Below are 21,355 nucleotides of genomic sequence, written 5' to 3'. Positions count from 1 at the left end.
GCCGGCGGGCGGGGAGGAAAACTTGAGAGCCCTGGAGGGGGAGGAGGGCACGGTGGCACGGGCGGGGGGAGGGCGCAACTTTTGGACTGGTGGTAAAACTTTAATTACCGTTCAAGAAAAAAAAAAGGCCCTGCGATTCCCCCCTCCCCCCGTCCCGGTCAAAGCACGGCCCGCAGCGCGACCGTGAGAGAAAGTTTAAAAGCGGGCGGGTTCCTCCCGGGTCCCCGCGGAGGGCTGGGGGCGTCGGTCTGTCCGCCTGCGCTCGGAGGGAGGTGGGGGTAACTAGCTGCTCTCCGGGGCGCGGAGACCGCGGCTCTACCCCACCCTTCCACGGGAGACGGAGGTAAACGTTGCTTCGGTTTCCCTTCTGAGTCCCCCTGCTGCCACCACCCCGCTTCCTTTTCCTCCCCCTCCCCGCCGATTTTTTGAGGGGACCCGAAAAACGGAGTGCCTTTCCTTAGGCAACTTCCTTGGGCACTGTGAGCAGGGCCCTCCCCCTTACCGCCCCCACCCCCAACGCCCCGCATCCATTGGCCCGCTTCTTATCCAACTCGGGGCCACCGCCAGAAAAATGCATTCGAGATCATTCAGAGTGCATAGAAACAAAAATAGATTTTTAATTGTTAGGTTAGGGGAAACTGAGATGAGAAATAAGATTTTGGGGTGGGGGGCGCGGCCGGGGCGAGTGCGTCCAGTTCTCCTTTTGGTTTTCCTAGAGCGTTGTTTGTGATGTCTTTATTGGTTTAGGGAGTCCGAGAGGCTCTGTGCTGGCTATCTCGGTCGCGTGGATTTTTGCGCAAGTTTTTAGAAAAACACTGACTCGAGTAGAGAGCATTTCTCCGGAAAGTTTCAAGTGCAGCAAAATAGCGAACGTGCAAAACTGGCCAAGGGGAGACCTCTAGTGGTTAAACGCGTCTTTAAGTTCGGAAGGCCGAGAGCAAAGTTTGGCCTTTACTTGTAGCTACGTAGTCCGTTCAGACGTGGAAGTAATTAGAGGACCTGAGCGAGCAGCCAGATGTTGTGTGAAAGGATGCTGATCAGAAATCGAAGGTTTAGTAAATCGGAGCAATGAATTCTGAGGACTCAGACCCTGTAACTTCCATCCGACATGAGTTATGTGGGAAAAACACTTTGCTTTTATTCTGGGATTTGAGATTGATCGCTCCCTGATTTGGAAACAATTGTTTGCGTTTGCATTTATCGGTGTCTGTACCTCTGATCAATTTTTAATTACGAGTTTCAGCTGATGACTTCATTTTGAATGTTAATAAAACTGCGAAGTTGAAATGTGTTTAAAACTTTTGAAGAAATGGAAAAGACCTTTAGTTGATATTTGCCTTTTATATGAGCTGTTCGTTTTACTTTCTGATAAATATAAGGCAATTTTAGGTAGTTTCTTAGCTGTATAGTTATGTAGAGTCCGAATAAGTAGTCCCTTTTGGTTCTAAGACTGTAATTTTGTTTCACTGAGTACGAAATTATTTCTGAATACTTGTATAATTTGTGATTTAAAGTCCTTAAATGTATGGGTTAAAACTGTTTATATAATATCTATTCTTTTTCCAGTGTGTATTCTGTAAAATATCTTTAATTTTAAAGATAAAAGCAGTGAGGGAAATTAAAGTTGACTCAAATGATCCTTGTAACTTTCACCTGCCTGTAATATACAATAGGAGACACTTTATTGGGTGAATTTAGGACATGGGAATGATAGGAATGATTAAAATCCATTTCAGCTCATCTAGAACCAGCTTATTTTATTTTAATTTACCGACTGGCATGGTGTAAAATTATGCCTAAGTGATTCAGAATGTAAACTTCTTAATTGGGGATTGTGGATTTGAAGGTTTCTTTTTGATGACAGTGTTTTGATTTTACCTTCCCTCTCTTTAAACCAATGATAGAACCCTTAGGAGAAATCTTGAGAGTGGACAGCAATTGTGAAGATCGCCAGAGAGTTCTGTGTTTCACCACCGCCGAAAGGTAAGACCCGCTTGTTGAAACAAATTTCTTGACATACCTGCAAATGTTAAAAAGCTGCATTTGGAGATCAGGAAGGGGAGTATGAGACAGGGTTGGCAGAAAAACATCATTTTGTGGGACTGCTTTGAATGCGTGAATGTATTGACACTAAGTGTGATTGTAGTTTGAATGAAACATTAGGAAGTTATGAGATTGTCCTGGATAATCTTTGTATTGGCTTACTTACTAGATTCTTAATTAGGATTTTAGCACCTGTTTTCTACTGAAAGTAAATTGTCTTATTCTTTGGAGTTGAAAAAGTAGAAAAACTGGAACAAAAGGGTTGTAAATTAATATAAGTGTTACATTGTTATACAGTGATATGGAAGATTCTAGAACTCTAAATGTCTTAGGGGGGCCAGTGGTAACATTTTGTGAATGAAATTCACATTGAGTACTTTGGGGGTATTTGTCACATAACTTCTATGACTTAAATCCAAGATGGGCCGACTTGTGCCAAGTACCATGTTGCACGGTTATGAGTGTGAGTTTCAGTGTGTTAGCTTAGACTTGTCAACTTTTGAACATATCTCCAAAGGGAATACAGCTGTTGTCTACCAATACCTCTTTGGTAATTTTGGAGGGTGTTGGCTTCTTTCCAGTACTCCAGGACCTCCTTTTAGGGCAAAGGTCATTCTCAGGCAGAGGGGCAGCCATCTCTGGGGGTGGAACATTTCAGTACATTTATGCTACTCCAGTGCTTTCTACTGTTTATACCTTTTTCGGTTTTGTTTTTTTCTTCCTTTAATCTTCCCCTCTCTTTTTCTGCCTGTTTTTCTGTCCTGTCTTGAGTAATAAAGGGGTCGCTAAATCTTGTTTGGCAAAAACAAAAGAAAACCAAAATTAACCTACCTTTTAAAGCAGAATTAACAGCCTTCATTGGGCCAGATGTGATCTAGAAGCCAAAATGAATAATTATTGATATAAAAATGATTAACAGGAGTTTATTGTTTTTTGCTGCTCGTGGATCGTTTTGAATTGTGTAATTAGCAAAATAAGTAGATGTGGTCCATGTAGTATGCAGCAGAGACAATGAGGCAAGGACAGCTATAGGAGGGTCATGCAGACAAGTGGGGTTCAAGTAGAGTAAAATCTGTTTCCTAAGATGGTGAGTTTCATGTTTAAATGTGCTGACTTGAAGACACTGCTTGTTTTTCTTTGTCTGGGAAGTCACTGGGTCTGTGGATAGAATGCTAGAATAGGAATCAGAAGACTAAATTCAATAACTAGATATATCACCTTGTATATGTCACTCTACCTCCTTTAACCTCCATTTCCTCATCTGCAGAGTGGGAGCAATACTTGCCTTGTATCTTTTGTTAAAAGAAAATAAAATCAGATTTTGAGAACCATAAAGAGTTATTCAGATGTATAGTGGTCATATCATTTTACCTTTGTCAAGCTTTATGAAGGGCTGGAGGTAGATTGTCTAAGTCAGAATATATTGATTTAACTCTTGGCTAAAATGTTTAGATTGGTTTCTGATGTGTGTATTATATGGATTTCTCAGAATATTTCTAGGAGTATAGCTTGTCTTGAGAAAAAAGTGATTTCCCTTGTATACTGTTGGCTCTTTGAGGGAGGAGACCATGCTCTAACATGGTGCAGAATATAAAACCTGAAATTTATTTATCCCAAACTAGTCATTGAATAAGTAGAAGGAGTAAATGAAAGAAATACTTTAAAATGATGCCTAATTGTGAAAATGGTAGGGTGATGAAAGTAGAAGGGTTGGTGTGAGGGGAATTAATGTACTGTAATTAATATTTTAGTTGCATGAGTCTGCTGGGAGATGAGGATGAGAAAATAGGTAACTGGAGTAGTAATGATTTAAACTAACTATAGGGGCCAGAACATGAGTCCTCTGAATGACTGAATTTAGGAAAGGTCCAAGTAGGGCTTTTCCTCCTTGTTTTCTAGACCTCTTTGGCTGCAATCTAATTATAGCCAACTATGTAAAATCTAGATTAAAAAAAATTGCAAGTACTATCTGTTGTTATTTTCGATTTGATGCTACTGAACCTGACAAAATAAACCCTGACAAGTTTGAGTTTTATTTCATCTCCACTCTTTGGAGATTATCCAATCAATGTTCTAAGAATCCAAAAACCCAATAGGGGAGGAAAAAAGAAGTCTATGTCCTGTTTAATTAGTCCCTGAGTAATTGTGAGTTGGTTCTTAAAGAATTTCGACTGGGTTGGGAGTTTATTTTTAAGAATTCCATATTTCAGCCAGTGTTGTTTATAGTAGTGCAGTTAGGATGGGGAATTTATGAGAGAACTTACTTTATGTGGTGTGTGGGATATACCGTTGGCATCCCAAGGATGAATATACCGTTGGCATCCCAAGGATGGGTAACTTGAGTGATCCCTGCAGTATTGTTTCTGCTAGTTACTTAACCAGTTTCTTTCTGAGCTCTTACAGTGTTGAACACTTAAAAGACTAGATCCTTGCTCTTGAGGAGTTCTAGAGATCCTTACTCTGGGAGTAGACATAATGAGCTCTTCTAATAATAGTGTAACAGTTTCACATGGTACCAGTAGGAAAGGATGAGGGCTTCAGCACTCTTTGGAGCTGTTGAGCCAGGAAACATGGATTTCTGGGCTAACTGATGCAGAACGATGGCATATTTTCCAATACACATAGCACAATATAATGCATTCCTCTTTTAGTGCTTCGTCTTCAGAAATGAGTAAGAAGCCCTTCACCCACTGTCAAGGAATGCCTGAATTGTGTGTCTAGCAAGGGTCTAGCAAGATGGATCGAGGTGATTCTTTCTTTGACCAGTGTGTTCGCAAGGTGACTTTCTGGTGAAGACCTACACTGTCTTCCACTGATACCACTTGCTACTATTGAGGGATTTGTTCCTTACAAGGATTTGGGGATGCTTATAACATAGGTAAAGATACTGTATTTAGAGAGAACTATTTATACGTTCATATGTGTGCACATTTATACATGACATCTTGAAGTTCAGTGGATCCATGGAAGATATATTTTGTAAAGGGCTTAATTATCTAATAGAATATTCTCAGATTATCTCTTTACTGTATTAAATTATTTCATTGATGGTTGTGGATGTAAGTCAATAGTGGGAAATTATGAATGGATTTGTATTGACTGTGGCAGCTATGCAGTGGGTGGATGAAAAGAAGCACCAGGAAAGGGTATCCTTGGTATATAACTTTAAGCTTGATTTATGAAGTAAAATTGGGGAAGACCTTTAGAAAATTCCCATTTGGGAGACAAGATAGTTTGGAGGAATGAACAAGGGTCTTTGAGAGGAACTTGAGTAAAGTTAAGTTGGGTGATCTTGGATGAGGGAACTTTCTTCATAAGCTGTAGTTTCTTTCTGAGTAGACTTGGAATTAATTAGTTGGATGGTTATTATAAGAATGGCATGCATATTATATGTAACGGCAAAATGTCTTTTGCCTTATTATTCTTTCTCCCATATACACTGTAAATCAGTGTTTTGTGTTCCAGCAACACATATTTATTGAGCCTCTATTTTGTGTAAATTACTGTTGTGAACTGCTTCACAAAATCAACAATTAACAGCAGGGTTGAATGAATGTATGTGTTGGGGCTACAAAGACATCGAGCACCAGTCCTTGGGCTCAGTGTGTTCCTAATCTAGTTGGGGAGATAACCCATGCGCATACGATGGCAATTAACAAAACAAAGCCATGGTTAAGTATGGGTGAATGGTAGATAAATGCTGTAGACACTGTGATGGCATCTCTGGATGTGGTGGGAAGTGTGTTCCTGTGATAGGACCCGGCAGACAGGGTTGCTCTTTGCAAAACACTATGAAGTGTTGATATACGATGTTAAGTGCAATTGTATATCGAGTGCCTTCTGAAGATCAAGCATTAAGCTAGATGCTTTATATTTATTTATTCATCCAAAAATACTTCGAGTGTTTTCTGTATGCCGAGGTACTTTTCTAGGCACTGACTGTTACCTCTCATACTTTCACTGACCTCCAGCACTGGGTATTATTTTTTGTCTCTTAGAGCAAACTGGTGCTCAGAGTTACTTAGTAACTTGTTCGTATCATGCAGTTTGAAAGGGGTGGAGTCAGGGAAAATGATACTGGCATATGATTGATATATCTTTAGGTTTTTGATTTTCAAAATAGTAACACATAGAATATTTTAAAAACAACACATTTCCAGATTAATGTATGTGCTCTTTTACATTGGTTTACTAAGATGAACAATAATGAACAGGTATAAGAAAAATAGATGGGAAGAAAAACTGGCTTTACTTTCTTCTTTTTTTTCTTTTCAAAACCAAGAATTGAGAAAAGACCAATTATTGAATTATTCTGAAAAGAACACACTGGTCTAGCCCATGGCCTTGAAATAATCACAAACTGTTGATAAAACATTACTCAGAATAGGTTTGGGAAACACTGGGCCTATTTATATAAAGATTTCATTTGTTCTCTGTAGGAAGAGACCCAATAAGGTAGTAGGACTAGTTATGAAAAAAATATATATATAAAAAGCAGTCAGTCAATGAAAGAGTGGGACCTGAATCTACCAAGGCAGGCTCAGTAGGTTATGAAATTTACTCTAAAGCCAGGATTGTAAAAGAAAAGAAGAAAATTAAAATAAGAGAGACAATGATGGGGAGAAAATGGAGGGGTGGTGTGGTAGAAATGTGTCCTAGAATCAAAGTAAAAGATGAAAACAGGGAATATGACTAAGATCCTGAGCAAGAGTGCTATAATTACTGATGTTATACACTGTAACCAAAAGAGTATGTCCCATGTTTGCAAAATGAGGTGAAGAGTCTATTTTGACTCATCGGTTGGTTTTGTATTGCAATGGGAATTATATCTCTCTGTTATATGAGTTATGGTGGATCAAGCAGATCTTCATTTTGACTTAGAAGGATGCCATTGTGGGCATTGATTACAAGGTAATGAATGGGCTGCTTCTCTTTTGTTGAAGTTCTATTTAATACATTTTTTGAGCATATACTATGTACCAGACCTTTTAAAGGCTGGATCATATCTTTATATTATATAAATTTTGTGGAATTAAGCTAGTTTAGTTACCAGAACATTTTGGGTATGATTGGTCTGGCACCAAAATCAGTTGATTATTTTTCTCCATCCATTACATTGTTGAACCCTGAATAGTGAATTGAAATTCCTAGGTGGTCAATCTGGTCTGGTTATTAAATGATCTTAGTAATTAACTGTATTGGTTTGTGGTCTAATTGGGTGGACTTGAGGCTTAGCTGTTCAGTCTATTGATAAGCAGGTTGGCTACAAATGGTTATCAAGATAAGCCTGTAGACTTGACTTCTGTGAAAGAAAAACAAAATCTAGCCAAATCTAATTCATTACATGCAAAAGAGAAATCAAGTGTAAATCTTTTAATTTTAGCTTTATGTTCTATAAAAATATGAAGCAAAATAAGAAAAAAGAAGATACTACTTTTAGCGTTAAAAATTATGAAGTAAAATAAAAAAGAACAAGAGAGTACTTTTAGTTTTTCTTTTTAAATTTCAGTTCATGCATATTTAGCATATGCATAGAAATATCTGTGTCAGGTTTTTGTTCTTTTTATGGCCCTTGAATCCCTCTAATGGGTGTAAAATTTCTATTATTACCCTTCTAGTATAGTATGTTGATGATATGATAGCACTTTAAAAAATATTTCTGACTCAAATTGAGATATAGTCTGTACGTTGAACATGAATTTCAAATAAAAGCATTTAATGAGAGTCTATTAAATATGCCATAGGCCCGTTAATGTCAGTTTGTGATTTCACTTTCTGTGTACCTTTTTTTTTTTTCTTTCTTGAAAGGCATTTTTCATTTTCTGTTCCTTCTTTAGAGGAAGTAAGTAGGTTAGGCCACAGAATCTCAACTAATTCGTCCTTCTTACAGTAACACAGAAGGGCAGGAAGTTGAGATTTTGTAAAGGTTGCCTTTGGTGACTACCCTTTGCATGTGATCTCCATGGCAGACAAGGTAGCAAATCAGAGAGACCATTGCGACATTATGAATAGGATCGTTCACATTAAAATATGACTAGTAGAAAAAGGGACAGTGTTTCTGAGAAAATATCAGTAAGATGGAACCGCTGTAATGACTGATTTCATGTTTAAAGGCAGCAAAGGCAGCATGGATTAGTTCACACTCAGGTGTCTCCTCTGCAGGGATGGATGAGAATGGAAGACCCAGCTTCTCAAGGATTTGTTCTTGATGCTGCTAAGATTTCAGTTCTCACATTGTAATAATGATCTAGAGTTTTTCCTGCCTAAAATCTATGAACTTAGGTCCTTAGGGCAGATTTCACATCTCTCCACAACAGACATTAAATTCCAATATGTGTGTGATTCAGAGTTCTTATCAGGCAGAGTGAGTAGAATATCAAAGCTGGTCTCTGTCATGCTTGATTTGAAAGGAATATTTTTCTTCGTAGCAATGTGTGTTTGTTGAGAGATGCTTCAAGTGTGAGTTTAGATTTTTCTCTTATCCTTATTGAATAAGTCTGTTTAAGAGGTTTGAATTTAACTTCTTTTGATGTGTTCTCCACTGACACTTATATAAGGAGAGTTTCTTGGAGTGGTGATGTTATGCTTCTGCCAAAGAGGTAAACAAATACGTAGCAGCCTAGTTAGAATTTTCACTGGAGAATATGAGCTAGATGGACAGATGAAGGTCTTTCTCTGATTTTTCCTGTCCCCAAGCCCCTTCCATTCCCCTCCAGTAGTGTAGTGTATTTTCCTCTTCTCTTTTATTGATTCATTTGATAAGTTTTATCAATACCTACTAAGGATATGCATAAGAGATAACAAAATGGGTAAATCAGGGTCTCTCTGCTTCAAAACCTCCTGTAAGTAGATGATCAAGATACAATGTCATAAGCATTATAATCAGTGTATAGATTCTGTCCTCCCAGCCCACTTATGTCCTGGTCCTGGCGTCTTACTTGCACATACATACTCCAGTGCTCCTATAGAGAAACACTCCCACTGTTGCCCCTTTGGGGATGATGACCCAGAGCTTTCATCTCTCTTTTTTGTACTGGCCTCTTGCTTTAATCTCTCACAGCACTTTCTGTTTGCCGCTGTACCTACCAGCTCTCGTGAAAGCAGGTCCTGGAACCACATTTGGTATGTGAGGACGTTTTTATGCCTCCTCAGCAAAAACGTCATAGTAAGGTTGCCAATGGCCTAGTCCTGAGTAGTTTCTCAGAAATTACGTCCTTTTTATTTTGTTGGCAGTTAAATTTTTTTTTCTTTATGAGAACTTGGCAAAACTAACAGCTATTGACCTTACATCAGTCTCCCAAATTCACTTTGAAATCTACTTGTCCGTGAAATCTGAGTCGTATCATTGTTTTTGACTGCCCTGCTGCCCACCTCCCCTATCCTCATCTCTGGACTCCTGAGAAATTAAATAGGCCTTTTTCGATGTGAAGGTGTTGGCCGTCATACAGTTTTCATTCCTCTGCCCTGTGAGACTTCAGAGATCTGATAAACTGGTGCTTGGAGGTCATGTGTACCCTGGAGAGCTCCTCCCCTCCCATCTACTCCCCTGCCCTTCCCTCCCCTGCCCTTCTCTTTTTGAGTCAGAGTCCCACTCTGTCGCCCAGGCTGGAGTGCAGTGGGTGGTGCGATCTTGGCTCACTGCAAGCTCCGCCTCCTGGGTTCAGGCGATTCTCGTGCTTCAGCATCTACAGTAGCCAGGACTACAGGCGTGCACCACTACACCCAGCTAATTTTTGTGTTTTCAGTCACCACCACACCCAGCTAATTTTTGTATTTTCAGTAGAGATAGGGTTTCACCATGTCGGCCAAGCTGGTCTTGAACTCCGCACCATTTTTGATTTGCCTGCCTTGGCCTCCCAAAGTACTGGGATTACAGAAGTGAGCCACCTCTCCCGGCCACTTGTCTTTTCTTTAGAATAACTGTAACTTTTATATAGCAAGCATTCACTATGTGTAAAGCACTCTAGTGTGCATAATTTTTTTTTTTTAAGTTTTTACACCTCGATGGAGTAGATATACCTAACCCATTTTACAGATGAAGGAGCTAAAACTCAAGAAAGGTTAGGTACCATGGCTAAGATTATACAGCTAGTAAATTGTGAAGCTAAGTTTTAAACCTGTCCGGGTGTGGTGGCTCATGCCTGTAATCCCAGCACTTTGGGAGGCTGAGGCGGACGGATTACGAGTTCAGGAGATCGAGACCATCCTGGCTAAACACGGTGAAACCCCGTCTCTACTAAACAAAATGCGAAAAATTAGCCGGGCATGGTGGCGGGCGCCTGTAGTCCCAGCCACTCGGGAGGCTGAGGCAGGAGAATGGCGTGAACCCGGGAGGCGGAGCTGGCAGTGAGCTGAGATCTTGCCTCTGCATTCTAGCCTGGGCAACAGAGCGAGATTCTGTCTCAAAAAAAATAAATAAATAAAGGATTTCAACCCAGGCACTAGGGCTCCAAAGCCTTTGCTTTCCACTGTTACATTAAATTGTCTTCTAGGTTGACTAAAATACAATGTGTGTTGGCAGCGTCTTGGAAGATAAAATCTGTTTCTTACCTAGGTGACCTCAATTTTCTCATCTGTGAAATGAGGATGATAATGTTTATCAGTCTTAAAAAAGTAGTTATGAGGGTCAAATAGGCTGGTATTGACGATATCCTTTAAAAATGACAAAGCAGGCCGGGCGCAGTGGCTCAAGCCTGTAATCCCAGCACTTTGGGAGGCCGAGACGGGCGAATCACGAGGTCAGGAGATCGAGACCATCCTGGCTAACACGGTGAAACCCCGTCTCTACTAAAAATACAAAAAAAAATAGCCGGGCGAGGTGGCGGGCGCCTGTAGTCCCAGCTACTCCGGAGGCTGAGGCAGGAGAATGGCGTAAACCTGGGAGGCGGAGCTTGCAGTGAGCTGAGATCCGGCCACTGCACTCCAGTCCGGGAGACAGAGCGAGACTCCGCCTCAAAAAAAAAAAAAAAAAAATGACAAAGCATTGAAGAAACTCATGTGCCCCACCATGTTTGTTTCCCTTTCATGTTTGTTAGGCTTATGGGTTTTGTACGATTACCCCATGTGACCTTGTATTTGTGGATACATGAGTCCTTCCATTAATGACTGTATTTCTCTGGTGTCATGGAGGTGAAAGAAGGTCATCACAAACTAAATCTGAGGCTATAGGGAGGTCTTAGGAGGCAGGGGCCATACCTTTCTCAGAATCACTTTCTCAAGTCTGGACTCAAAGTACTTACAAGTCCTGAGGACCTTCTGTGGTATTAGACACTACACCAGCAAACAGGTTCAGACTGGGAGCTAGATTAGAAGGTAGCATCCTTGTAGTTGAATCCAACTTGAAGATGAATAAACTCTATCCTCTAAAACACTACCTTACTTTCATGTTATTTCCTGAATTTATTTTCTGTAGCTCAGTGCCTTCCAAATGAGGGATCCCATGGAACTTGATGTGATGTGATAATCATGCCAAGACTCAGTGACTCTGGGAAACTTTGGCTGGGACAGCAGTCCACAGGTGGTTGCACATCAATGTGCCCTGGATATCTCCCAAAGACCCTAGGGTATTAGATATCTCTTTTACCACAAACCCCTTTCTCAGGGGACATGAATAAATAGTCTTCTAAAAGTTGTATTTTGGGAAGCAGACTTTGCAGAATGTTGCCCTGGCCTTCAGTCTTGTTTAAGTGCAGTCAGACCAGCATGGTGACCATTCATTAGGCTGCTCCAAGGACAGGGTATCCTCTGGAAAGAGGGCCTGAGCTTCAGGTCCAGTACCTTCTTCATGTGGCTAAGCCTTCACTGTTACTTCAGATGTGTTGCTTTATAAAGAAATTGGCAGTCTTTTCTGGTGCCATGTAAATATGAGGAATTATTACTATAAAAATAAATATTACTATTATAGTAATAGTATTAAATAAAAATAATGTATCTGCTTTTTTTTTTTTTTTGAGACAAAGCTTTACTCTGTTGCCTAGGCTGGAGGACAGTGACGTGATCATAGCTCACTGAAGCCTGAAACTCCTGGGCTGAAAGCAATCACACCTGCTCCGCCTCTGGAGTAGCTGAGACCACATGGGAGCCGCGGTGGCTCAGGCCGGTTGCCCTGGCACTCGGGGAGGCGAGGCCACACGTTTGAGGCCAACCTGGTCAACATTGATTGAGACCACAGATGTGCAACACCATGCCCGGCTGATTTTTGCATTTTCTTGTAGGTGTGGGGTCTCACTATGTTGCCCAGGCTGGTCTTGAACTCCTGGCCTTGGGCGATCCTCCTGCCTCAGCCTCCCAAAGTGCTGAAAGTACAGGTGCGAACCACCACACCTGATGATATCTACTTTTTAGGTAGTGATCTTCACATCTTGTGACAAAGGTTTGAACACAGATGGCTTACTACCGTAGATGTTATTCAAATAAAATGATTTTTTTAAAAAACCTAGAGTAGTGTCTGCTGTTGTGTGTCTGTAGTCCCAGCTACTCTAGAGGCTGAGGTGGGAGGAGTGTTTGAGCCCGGGAGGTTGAGGCTGTAGTGAGCTATGTTTGTGCTCTTGTACTCCAGGCTGGAAAACAGAGTGAGATCCTGTCTCTATGAATAAATAAGCCACTGCGTAATTTTTTTTAAGGTCACTGAGTGGCTTTCATGAATTTGAATAATTGTTAAACCAGATAATTATAACAAGAAGCTAACATTTTATTGACTGTTTAGTATCTGGTAAGTACTATGCTGTGTTATTACCTGGCCTATCTCATCTGTCTTCACCATTACTCAATGAATTTTGAAGAAAGGTTCTGTTATTTACATTTTACACATGGGGAAATTGAGACTTTAAGAGATCAGGCTGGGCATGGTGGCTCACACTTGTAGTCCTTGCACTTTGGGAGGCCAAGGTGGGAGAATCGCTTGAGGCCTGCAGTTTGAGACCAGCCTGGGCAACATAGTGAGACCCCCATCTCTACAAAAAATTTAAAACATTAGCCGGGTGTGCTGGTATGCACCTGTAGTGCTGGCTCCTTGGCAGACTAAGGTGGTAGGACCGCTTGAGCCCAGGAGGTTGAGGCTGCAGTGATCCCTGATTGTACCACTGCACTCCAGCGTGGACAACAGAGCAAGACCGTGTCTCAAAAATGTACAAAAAATGAGAGATTGATTTGTTGAAAGTCATGGAGTAAGTAACTGTCAAACTTTGGAAAGTGATACGAAGAGGAGGAGAAGAAGGAAGTAGCTGAGGGAAGGGTAGGGGATGGAAAGAGGAACTGTAAGAGTATGTACAGCAAATCTTGAGGATAATCAATGAAGCCTTTGGTTTGCACCTATGAAAGGATGACGGGAGCTGGGTGAGTGGGGTGGGGAGGCCCAAAGCAGTTTTATATGCTGCATTCATAAGGTGATTAGTACTGGGGAGACTCGTTGTAGATGATGTTACTGAAGAATGACGTTTAGGAGTTTTGAGAATGTCATTCTGCTCCAAGTTCGACAGTTAACGATTAGTGACTGAAGATGATTTCCGTAAAGTAAACAAAAAATCATCTTGAGTTGATGGTGTTACTTAGTAGGCATCATAGCAACAAGGTGTTGGATTCTACAGTGAGTGTTGGTTTTTCTCATTGCTGTCTTCCTCTTCAGCATAGTTGTCATTTTTGTTTGGTTCATAGTAATGATTTTAGGGTTAGTATTCCTGACACACTGTTTACAAAAGATACACTGCCCTTTTAACCAAAAACTGGCAAGTTTAGTTCCTTGACACCAGGCACTGATCTCAGGCCTGTTATCTGAATGACAGAATTTGAGTCTGATTCTCAGATGCTGCTTTTAAGATAATGTCTACCCTCATTTTACAACCATTCTCAACTCATAACCATAGCATCTCTATACCTTATTTTTGAAAAATGTAATTGTTAACTATGAAGCTATAAAATGCAGCTCTTAAGAAAAAGCAACTGTAAAATTATTAAAACTATTTAACCAGTCTTGAGGACTATTAGCTAGCCATTCTTTTAAAGACAATATTTGGAGAACAATGGTTTGACCAGGAATGGTCAGACTACAGTCAATACCCTTTCTCAGTAATCCGTATTTCTTCCCTTATCTGCAGGTGCAGACTTTTGGGTGATAGGCAGGGCCCTCTCTTTTGCTTTGTGCTGTGCGCCTCCTAGGTTGTGCTGCTTATATCTCAGAGGACTGGTATCTTCCCTTCATCTGAGCCCCAGGCAGGCTCTTTATTTTGAATATGCTGCAGGAACCCAGCTCATAGGAGTCCCTGCTCCTCACTCTGAGCCTCTGTTTTATCCACTGCTGGCAGATAGGAGCACAGAAATGGTAGGAAGGAAAGATTATGAAGGACACACAAACTGTTTATCACCACTCAAAATGAGATACAGTAGATTCTTGACATTTGTGAGGTCGATGTCCGAAGCCAGTCACAATTCTCAACTTGAAAAAAAAAAAATCATTTTAGCACATAATTCCTTCCATAAAATTGCTAAAGAAGAATTGAACAATTTAAATGGTCTCTCTAGACCCCTAACTACTTATCTCATTTGATGACTGATTTGGGTACTGTCTGGAGCACTTATTGAAACAAAGTCACACATCCTTTCTACTTACTTCCTTTTGGAGCATTTGGTAGTTTTGTTCACACAGTGTGTCTGAGTCATCATTGCATTTGACATTTCAGTCTTCAATTTATCTGAAACTTCTATTTTGTGGCTAGCCTATCGCTTTCATAAACATCCCCATACTCCCTTCATTCTGTCATCAACACTAGACTCAACCAGCAGTTAATTTTGTTTCATTTCTTAAAAAGATACAGTTTTTATCACTTTATTTACAGTGTTCATAGCACTGAGACTAAGCACTATGACTAAGAGCATGCCTGGGTCTCGGCCAGGCTGGACAACTTGCCCTTGCCCCAGCTTTATGGCATGTGTGATTCAGAATCATGTCTCTGCAAAATGACAAATTACTAAATGTCACAGCAACTTCAGGTGTCACTCAGGAATGGTAGGAACCATAAATACACAGTCTGCGAATGCATACCTGAGTGGTGGAGGAGTGAACCCTACACCTCCTCCTCTCATCCTTCTGTTGAGCTGATGAATGTGCATATATAGTTAACGAGTACTAGTTAAGTTACCAGAGAGCTTTGTGGAACTGGATTTTCCTTCGTGATGTCTGTGCTGTAGCTTCAGTTGTTGGCATTAATAACAAATATTTTCATGGGAAGACATGCCTTTTATAATATACACTTTTAAATAAACATGAAACTGGATTTAAAAACTCATTTTTATTCATTAAAAAAATTATTTAAACATTCAACAGACACAAAAAAGTATACAGAAAGAAGGCTCGCCAGCATCAATATATGAGTGGTCTGCTTCCTCATAGGGGTTTTTTAATATAGAGTCTTATACGGGTTTTTGAATATCAGATATTAACTAGTTTAATTACCACCTGATGTAAGCGGTACATGGTAGACCAGGGCTGCCAGGGATTTATTTACATGAGTGAGTGAGGAGGTTCATCCAGGAGATAGAATATCTCAAGGGAGAGTCAGCTTTCACAACTTTGGTTTGGAGATGAGGAGTGGTGTAGGAGAGAGATAGGAGGTAATTCTGAAGAAAGTGTCATATGTCATTTAGTCTATTCTCCAGCGCTTTTGTTGGAGGCTGGGGGGAAGAACGTTGTAATAAAAGCAAATTGTTTCACAAAGCAGAGACTTTCAGAGTGCAATACTTTTGCACTAGTGCCAGCAGCAGTGGTCTCTGTCTTCAGTAGTCGTCGGCTCCTTGACATGACATCCACAGTGGGCAGTGGTAGCAGCATACTGGGTATCAATGCCTTTGGTTGCAGCCATGGTCAGCCATGACATATACATATTAGTGGGAATCAGAAGCTGCTCTGATGCATTTGGTGGACATCTGAACCCCAAACTTACCTCTTTTGACATTTGTAGTGGCTGGAGACCAATAGGAGTTAGAGGAGATGAAGAGGAAAATGCTGAATCTTGTCTGGTAGCACAAAGGACCCATCAGGGTGTACTTTTAAGATACTTCCTTCGGAAATCTCGGCACCATTTAACAACAACAAAAAAAATTGTGATGGGGTTTTCTGCTGAAGGAGAAACAGTGTTTGTGACTTGCATTGTGACTCTCTTACCTTCCTGTTTGTGTGTGTGTGTGTGTGTGTGTGTGTGTGTGTGTGTGGCCTGTGGAATACAGGTGGATTATGGTGTAGCACCAGGTGATACTTACAAGAACAAAACACAATGAGAGCATTTCTAAGTACTGCAAAAATTTACCGAGTCTTAGGAACACGAATTGTTGAAGTAAAGGACTTTGTATGTTTGTATGCAAGTGTACACATTTACAGAGAGAGACAACAAGGGAGGAAGACTTGGGGTGTCTTAGAAGCCGCTTTTCTTAAAATAATATTGATTGCTGGCTGTTCTACCTCATTAATAGATGGTAGAAAAGCAATCTGTTGTAGCCATTCAGTCTTCTTGTGATAATGAAAGTACCCATAGGCTTCAAAATTAGATGATGAGAAAGACAACATAGTAAATATTTTAATGCTATAATACTGTATACAGAATCTACAAACCTCAGAATGAAAATATGGGTGAAAACAATTTTTACAAATATGAGATACATGTTTTCAGGCAGGGTACATTGTGTAATGTTACTACTGTTTCATACAGCACAGGCATATTCTGAGTATTTCTTAAAACGTGAACATTTACTGCAGGTTATGTATAGTGCTAGCTTTTAGATACCTGCTACTTTCTATTCCTCCTGTCAGACAGGATTTTGCTGCTGTGAATTTTATACATATATGGTTTTTAGGTAGGAAAAGACTAAAAATCTATTTGTGGCGTCTGTATGTCTTACTGACATTTTGTTAGTAAGCATGTACTTTGAAGGTACTTGATCAGATACATGTTGCACTGATGTGGACTTGATATTTATATTAAGAACTTTGGCCCAGTAAACTAGTTTTGTCATGTTCAGAGGTGTACCACATTCTGGTAAAAGTAGATTTTGACAGATTTTCAGAGGGGGACAAAGCTCTGTAAAGGTTAAACAATGGTTGACAAAGAAAGCGCACCGTTGGAATCAGACTGACCTGGGTTCAGATGCTGGCCATGCTACTGGCTGTGGTTTTGGTTGAGTTACCAAATCTTTTTGCACCTCAGTTTCTTCAATGTAGACTAGAGGGATGATAAAATCCCTCTTTTTCTGGAAAAGAAATTATTGAAATAATGTATATAAATTGCTACTTTGAATCCTTTTCTGAAAGAAGGTAAGATTGAATCAAACTTACAAAAGTATGTGTTGTGCCTGACACTTAGTATCTGGTGAACAAATGCTATTATCAAATGCTATTATATTTATGGAGACTGTAATAACCAGGGTAGTCACAGCTGGCAATTTCATACTATAAGATAATTTCACTAAATTTCCTTAAAGTGTACTTACCAAAGAAAATAATGGAAATGGTTATCTAGAGATTTTACCAGAAAGAACAGTAAAACTTTTTTTATTAAAGGATCACTTGGATATTACCAAGTTTATCCACCAGGGGGAAGATATTCTATCACTCTACTGTCTATCAAAAAAAAAAGTTACCACCCTTAAACATCACTTCATAAGGAGTCTGTATCATTGCTGGTTGTTACCTACTTAGTGAAAGAGAAGTCATACTAAGTCTTAATTCATTTCATATTTTTATTATTGATTAGATTAATTCTTCCTCAGCCCTTTACATCCTAGGTCCTGTTTTGAGGCACAATCTTAATGGTAGTGAAATCTTATTTTAAAAGAATTACTTTTAATTGATGCATAATAATTGTACACATTAATGGTATACATATGGTATTTCGATACATGCATAGCATGTGTAGTGATCCAGTCAAGGTAATTGGGATATCCTTCACTTCAAATACTTATCATTTCATTGTTTTGGGAATATTCAAAATCCACTCTTCTAACTCTTTTGAAATATACAGTAAATTATTTTTAACTATATTCACTCCCTATGCTATAGAACATTAGAACTTATTTCTCCTATTTAACTGTAGTTTTATACCAGTTAATCAACCTCTGTCTATTCCCTCCTTCCCGCTCCCCTTCCCAGGCTCTAGTAACCACTGTTCTATTTTCTACTTCTATGAGACTTTTTTAGCTCTCATATATGAATGAGAACATGTGATATTTGTCTTTCTGTGCCTACCTACTTAACGTAATGTCCTTCAGGCTCATCCACGCTGTCACAAGTGACAGAATTTCATTCTTTTTTATGGCTGAATATTCCTGTGTGTATATAAACCACATTTTAAAATCCATTCATCCACTCATGGATGGTTGATTCCATATCTTGGCTATCGAGAATAGTGCTGCAATAAACATGGGAGTGCAGATATCTGCTATACTGATTTCCTTTCCTTTGGATATATACCCTGTAGTGGGATCGCTGGATCATATGGTATTTCTGTCTTTAATTTTTTGAGGATCCTCCATACTGTTTTCTATAATGGCCATACTACTCTATATTCCCACTAACAATATATATATAGGAGCTCACCTTTCTCTGCATCCTCACCTGCATTTCTTCTTTTACATTTTTGATAATTTCCATTTTAATTGGGGTGAGATGATATCTCCTTATGGTTTTAATTTGTATTTATCTGATGATTAGTGATTCTGAGCATTTTTTTAATATACCTGTTGGCCATCTGTATGTCCTCTTTTGAGAAATATCTATGTAGATGGTTTCCCCATTTTCAAATCGGATTATTTGCTTTTTTGCTGCTGAGTTGTTTGAGCTTCTTATATAATCTGGATATTAATCCCTTGTCAGATGGATAGTTTGGAAATACCTTTTCCCACTGTGTAGGTTTTATCTTAACTATGTTGATTGTTTCCTTTGCTGTGCAGAATCTTTTTAGTTTCATATAATCCCAGTTGTCTATTTTTGCTTTTGTGGCTTGTGCCTTTGAGGTCTATAAAATCTGATTCTTCTTCAAATTTAGATTGTGTAAGCTTTGAAATGATCAGAAGTAGGCTTAATAATATGTCTAATATTTGATGTTCTCTCTACTTATGGGGGAAAATAGAAGAAAAAATATTGAAGCATCTAGTAAATTCCAGTAGAAATTAGCTGTAATTAAAAGAAACAGAAGTTTTTCCTATTGACTATTTAAAAGTGAGTGTATATTATATATGTAAGGGGACTGTACTTCAAAAAAATCTTGAATTTTTGAACAAAATTTTCAAGCATATACAAAACTAGGGTGTAGTAAAATAAAAACTATCATGGACCCTTTACACATCTTAACAATTAGCAACACATTGCCAGTCTTGTTACCACTTCATCCCCTTGTTTACAGCAAATTTCTCACATTACATCATTTCATCTTTTCATTTCAATTTGTACCTCTAAAATACAAGGAACAACAACTCTTTTAAAAGTACATGCTATCGTTTCTCTTAAAAAAAACCGGTATTTCTTTAATATCATAAAATACCCAATTTGGCATTCATACTTTCCTTCCTGTCTAATAATCTTTTGTTTAAATCAGGGTCCACAGAATATCTATGAATTGTAATATTGTGATTGGTTGATGTGTTTCTTAAATCCCTTTTCATCTAAAAATATGAAAAAAATTTCATATTTCCTTGCCCATCTTTTTATGTAGTTTACAGTATTGGCTTTCAGACATTTTGGTCTCAAGTTCCTTTTCACTTTTAAAAATGGTTGAAAGCTCAAAGAGGTATTGTTTTTATAGTTTTTATATATATATCAAAATAGTTTAAACTATTTAAAAATAACAGTAAAACCAGTACATGATAGCATATGTAAGCATAATTTTAATGAAATATAATCACAGTTTCCAGAATAAAAGAAATATGAGGGAAATGGCATTTTTAAACATTTTTGCAGATCTCTTTAATGTCTAATTTAATAGAAGATAGCTGAATATCTGCTTCTGCATTCTTGTTGCATTGGGTTGTTTTGCTTGAAGTATATGAAGAAAATCTGGTTTTATGCATGTATGAGGTTGGGAAAGGAAGGAATATTTTAATAGCCTTTTCATTTAATAGTGAACGTTCTTAGTTACCACACTAAAACTTGACAGGTGGTGGTAGTTTCTTAAAGATTAGTTGCAGTGTGCAGTTTGAAACCTTACCAATGAACCTGATTAATTATGAATCATAATCTGTTACATTAAAATCTGTCGGGACTAGGTGCAGTGGCTCATGCCTGTAATCCCAGCACTTTGGGAGGCCAAGGCTGGCGGATCACTTGAGGTCAGGAGCTTAAGACCAGCCTGGCCAACATGGTGAAACCCTGTCTCTACTAAAAATACAAAAAATTAGCCAGGTGTGCTGGTGGGCACCTGTAATCCCAGCTACTCAGGAGGCTGAGGCAGCAGAATTCCTTGAACCCAGGAGGCGGAGGTTGCAGTGAGCCGAGATCATGCCACTGCACTCTCCAGCCTGGGTGACAAGAGTGAAATTGTCTCAAAATAAATAAATAAATAAATAAATAAATAAATAAAATCTGTTGGTCCATCTTGCACTTTAAATGGATCATTTACCTATGCATAATTTTGTACCATCATGCGTTGGTCATTTTGAAAATTTTGCTTAAGCGAGTTAGGCAGATCTTCAAGTGTTGACATATTTCATTATGAAATATTTTAAAAATCACATCCATTACTATCACCGCCCATCCCCTGCCTTAGAAAAGTCTTTAGCCATCTGGAAGCTGGCAAGCTTATGGTGATGTTTGTAAGTTTTACAAAATCCTGATTTTTCTCTTGAAGGTTCAAATTTAATTGTTAGCTACAAATGCTGTTAGTGTTTTCCTTCATTTGACAGGCTCACTTCATTAATTTTTGACAAAATATTTACCAGACATCCAAATCCGAATAAATATAGCTTGTTAAGTAAAAAAGGCATTCCATTAAAAACCAGGAGCTTGCATTCATGGTACTTTGGCATGTCAAAGTACTTCCCATTTCATCACACAGAATATTAAAAACATGTATATTCAGCTATCAAAACTTAATAACATTTATTATTTTTACTTCATCAATAATGGTCTTTAGTGAAACTGACATTTATTTACTGTGCATGCATGGCGGAGAAGAATGCAATGGCTGCTACTACAGTTATTGCCATTGCACCAGCAATTTTATCCTCTCTTGGTTTTGCACCATTGGTGCAAATGTCGACACAGTGAAGAAAACAAAGAATGTGTGAGTATTTTTATGAAAACAGTTGACTTTTTGGACCTTTTGAAAGGGTCTCA

The 21,355-nt window shown here is 39.0% G+C and overlaps 1 protein-coding gene across 1 annotated transcript in view; it reads left to right on the top strand.

The window, feature by feature from the left end:
- The window catches only part of L3MBTL3 (l(3)mbt-like 3 (Drosophila)), a 130,431-nt gene that overhangs the window by 4,197 nt on the left and 104,879 nt on the right, over positions 1–21,355 (top strand). Inside the window, exon 3 of the mRNA XM_011951649.1 lies at positions 1,905–1,983. The gene's annotated coding sequence lies outside the window, so the exon portion shown is untranslated. The remainder of the gene's footprint in view (positions 1–1,904; positions 1,984–21,355) is intronic.

Source organism: Colobus angolensis, unplaced genomic scaffold, assembly GCF_000951035.1.
Source record: "Colobus angolensis palliatus isolate OR3802 unplaced genomic scaffold, Cang.pa_1.0 Scaffold322, whole genome shotgun sequence".
Lineage (NCBI taxonomy): Eukaryota > Metazoa > Chordata > Mammalia > Primates > Cercopithecidae > Colobus > Colobus angolensis.
Note: the sequence above shows the minus strand (reverse complement) of the source record. Positions and strands in the feature narration are given on the sequence as shown.